This window comes from Vespa crabro, chromosome 1 (assembly GCF_910589235.1).
Source record: "Vespa crabro chromosome 1, iyVesCrab1.2, whole genome shotgun sequence".
NCBI lineage: Eukaryota > Metazoa > Arthropoda > Insecta > Hymenoptera > Vespidae > Vespa > Vespa crabro.
In genome coordinates, this window is record NC_060955.1 from 23072521 (window position 1) to 23077171 (window position 4651).

Consider the following 4651-nt stretch of genomic DNA (forward strand, 5'->3'; position numbering starts at 1 on the left):
CTTCTTTTTTCGTTCCATTCTTTTTGGTTTTTTTCTTTTTTTTTTTTTTTTTTTTTTTCTTTGCCTTTGCCTTTTCCTTTTATTATTATTATTTCTTTTTCTTCGTTTATCTTCTGCATTTTATTTTTCTTATTTTCTTTTCTCTCTAATTTCTCAACGACACCCTACTAATCTATTTTTGAGAAAGGCATAATATTCTTATCGGTACGTTCTTTAAAACGATTATTTTTCCTTTGTAATATAAGAAAGTAAAAGGGTGGACGAAGTTTGTCGTTTAGACGACGTCATTTGTAATCTACATATGAAAAAGAGAGAACAATTTATTACATGAGCATATATATATATATATATATGTATAAATATAAATATAAATTTATATATATATATATATATATACACACATGTAAATATATTTATATATGTATACGTGTAAATGACAGATGGAAAAGTAGAGAAGGCAAGATAGAAGGGAAGAGTGCAAACAAGTGCATTTCATTTTTAAGCGGTTCAAGAGATAACGTATTCCGTAATGAGCGGATTACGGGAATGCATTTGTGCCTGTTGTGTGCGTGTACATATATACATATATGTACATGTTTATAACCCGCGCGCATGAGTGTTATACAGTAGAATCATAGTATTATTCTAATCCCGTTGAAGAATAAAACTCTTGCTCGTCATATTCTTAATGAATCAATTATATAGGATAATATATCGTCAATTTTTCATGATGCCATGAAGGGGGAGGGGGAGAGAGTGGAAACAAATTTTTGGAATAAAATTTCCCCTTTATTTTCTTTCCTTCCTTTTTTTCATACTTATTTCGTTTCGTTTTATTTTTTTCTTTTCTTTTTCTTTCTTTATTTATTTTTTTTAAATAATCCATCGATCATTATAAATCGATTGTTATAAAGAAGAAAGGAGAAAAAAACAACAAAAAAGAAAAAAGAAAATATGTTCTTACGAGATATTAACATGTGCGATTAACACGTAGAAAACATTTTGCACGATCGTAAACGTTTAAAAAAGAGTACGATGATATATAAATTATAAAACTGACCTATCTCAGCGAGATGATAATCCTCTCTCTCTCTCTCTCTCTCTCTCTCTCTCTCTCTCTCTCTATCTATCTATCTATCTATCTTTCTGTCTATCTATATGTCTCTTTATTTCTTTCACACGTTCACTATATTTCAATCCCTCTTCCTCCCTGTCGGTCAAGCTCGTGTAAAGTGGAAACCGGAATAAAATCCCGAAAGCTTTCATCCTCCAATCATCTCGCTCTATACGTCATTCCACGTTGAGCGGGAAAGGGGAAAGCAGGTATATCTGTAGGCAGGCAGGCAGGGGTAGGGGAAGAATGGGACCCTAGAGAAAGGAGAAGGCCTCTCGTTGTTCCTAGCATCGTTCTTCCGTCCCACTCGACACAAAAACTTTTTAATCTGGTTTTCATTATGTTCGTAGAACTTGTCGGGCTAGCTTCGTCTTTTCGATCCTATGCTCGACTTTTCTACGTGTTCGTTTCTATCTATACAACGAAAGAACTATAATATTAAAGAAGGAGAAAGAAAGAGAGAGAGAGAGAGAGAGAGAGAGAGAGAGAGAGAGAGAGATCGTCTTTGAATCCTAGTCAGAGTTTACGGCCCGTATCTTTACGTTCACGTATACGTGCTTGTGAGTACGTGGCACGGCATTAACGACAATACACACACACACACACACACACACACACAGAAAGAGAGAGAGAGAGAGAGAGAGAGAGAAAGGGTAGTAAATTCAAACGTGTGTAAGTGAGTTAGAATGGCCATGGATGCATGTCGGTGAGTAAACGCGTAGATAGGCATACGAGTGAGTGAGTGAGTAAGTGTGAAAGAGAAAGAGAGAGAAAGAGAGAGAGAGAGAGAGAGAGAGAGGGTAGGTATACAATGGGAGGGTGAGTGCGTCTAGACTGGGGAGAGACCGCGTCGCTACCCCTGGCCCGGTATCGCGCGGGGGTTCTGTTTAACGACGGACTATCAAGGGATGGGAATTTACCTGACGATCCCTCTCGCTACTTCACGTTTCAGCATTCCGCTATTTGTATATATGTATACGTGCGCGTGTATATGTATTTATTTGTGTTTATATATATATATTTCTCTCTCTCTCTCTCTCTCTCTCTCTCTCTTGTTTATCTCTCTTTCTAACTGGAGCAAGCGGTGCAGTGTTAACTGCCTCGTTGTCTGCTTCCCATTTTGCCATTGCGATTGGGATGCTGGTAAGTGTTTTGCAACGATCGTTGTCTTCGAATTTCGTTTCGTCGTATCGTTTTCTTTCATTTTATTGGTTTTTTTTTTTTTTTTCTTTTCTTTTCAATTTTTTGTTTCGTTGTTGTTGCTGATCGTTGTCGATCGTTGTTATTCACAAATAAATAATATCATCGAATTACGATCGATCGCGTTCGAGCGATAATTTTATTCCTTTTTCCAATGAATCGTTGCGATCTTGCTCAATTATAATAATCGATACGTTTTCTTCTTTCTTTCTTTTCTTTTTTTTTTTTTCTTCGTTAAATAAATAAAATTATCGAAATCAATTGGAATTGATATTGGATCGCACAATTCATTCGATTATTAATGGATCATTATTAATTTTCCGATTTATCCCGGTATAATTGTACGTCGATGTTGCTCATTCGCATAAATTGATTTATTTATCTTTCTGGCATATTGTTTCATTACGATTATGATTCGTGATATTATTTTTCGAACAATAAAAAAAAAAAATAAAAGAAAAGAGATTAAAAATAGATATTATATTCGTTACATCTATTAAATTTTAACGAGTCAATTATTCCAAACATTTTCTATCCATATACTTTTATATACGGATCTACATTTATTTATTTCGGCTGATTTCGATAAGCGACGTAATTGTAACGAAAATTCGGGATTAAAATGCGTAACGAATAATTGAGAGTGGCGATACATCTTTTTGGCGGGAAAATTAAAAAAAAAAAACTAAAAAAAAATATATATATATATATATATTTTCGTATACGTTGATTATAAAAGAGAAAGAGAGAGAGAGAGAGAGTGAGTGAGTGAGTGAGTGAGTGAGTGAGAGGACAAGGGGATATTCTGAGTGAGATAGAATTCATTGCTTTAACGTCGTAGTTTATTATTTCATCGTTTTCGAGTTGGGAATATCGATCGAGGTATAAAAACAAACCGGAAAAGGTTAACGAATCGATAAAGGAGAAAAGGAGTCATCATCCTACACCTGTCTTGTCCATTGTCAGAAAGTTATTACGTTAATACGTCAAATATAGGATATTATTGTGTATAAATATTGTTCTGTTTTTTCTTTCCTTTTTGTTTTTCTTCTTTTTTCTCTTAGCTAAGCTAGCAAAAAGAAAAAAGAGGGAAAAGAAGAAAAGCAAGAAATAGAAGAGCGAAGTATAAAGAAAAAAAAAGAGAGAGAGAGAGAGAGAGAGAGAGAGAGAGAGAAGAAATACGAAAGAAAAAAAAAAGAGGAAATGGGGTCATGAAAAAGATATGATTTACAAGAACAAGATACACGTATAGTTATACGCACGCACATACATATTTCTTATCATCTTCGTTGGAGGTTAATACGTAACATGCGTAAACGTACGTATATATCTGTCCTTCTGGTAATGGGATAGAAAGAAAGAAGAAAAGAGATAGATAGAGAGTGAGAGAGAGAGAAAGATAGAAAGAGAGACAGAGAGAGAGAGAGAGAGAAAGAACGATGGCTTGGTGTTCGAGAGAAATGGCGTGGGGCAGGTCCGGAACGACGGTCGATACCGCCGTCTGTGAGAGCGCCTCCTCCGCAGACTTCCACTACTTCTCTTCCGTTACGCCACCTAGGTCCGGGTCCAGCTCCCTTCATCAGCCTCCCTCTCCTCCTCCCCCTCCTCATCCTTATTCTCCTCTTTCTCCTTCTCTTCCTTCTTCTTCTACTTCTTCTTCGTTTCCTCCTTCCTCGTCTTCTTCCTCATCCTCATCCCCATCCTCAACCTCAACCTCATCCTCATTCTCATCCTCATCCTCATCCTCATCCTCATCCTCATTCTCCTTTCCTTACTCCATAGCCGTCTTAAACAGGAGACCCCAAATAAGACTCTACCTTTACACACTAACACCAAGATCACCGACGCCCACCGTCCAATGCGTAATCCAAGGATTTCTGCATCAGGATTTATGGTCTTGTTTGCTTTTCGGACGACCAACCCCCATTCCTCCCTTTTTACTTGACTACTTCTAACCTCCTGCCTCCCCGCCCCACCCCGCCCCTCCCAATCCTTCTACCACCCTCTTTTTACATCTTCCTTCGTTATCTTTTCTTTTTTACTTTTTACACTTTTTTTTTTTTATTATTTTATCTATCTCATATCCTTTCCACTTCTCTCTCTCTCTCTCTCTCTCTCTCTCTCTCTCTCTCTCTCTTCTCCACTCTATACTCTTCTCTATCTATTTTCTATCATCTGTCAGTTGATATTCTAAAAATTATATTATACTTTTGTTCTCTCTTCTCTCTTCTTCTTCTTCTTCTTCTTCTTTTTCTCTTTTCTCTTTCGTCTTCTTCTTTTTCTTTTCTTTTTTTTTTTGCCTCTTACTCCTATTATTTTTTACCTTCTAACCTGTTT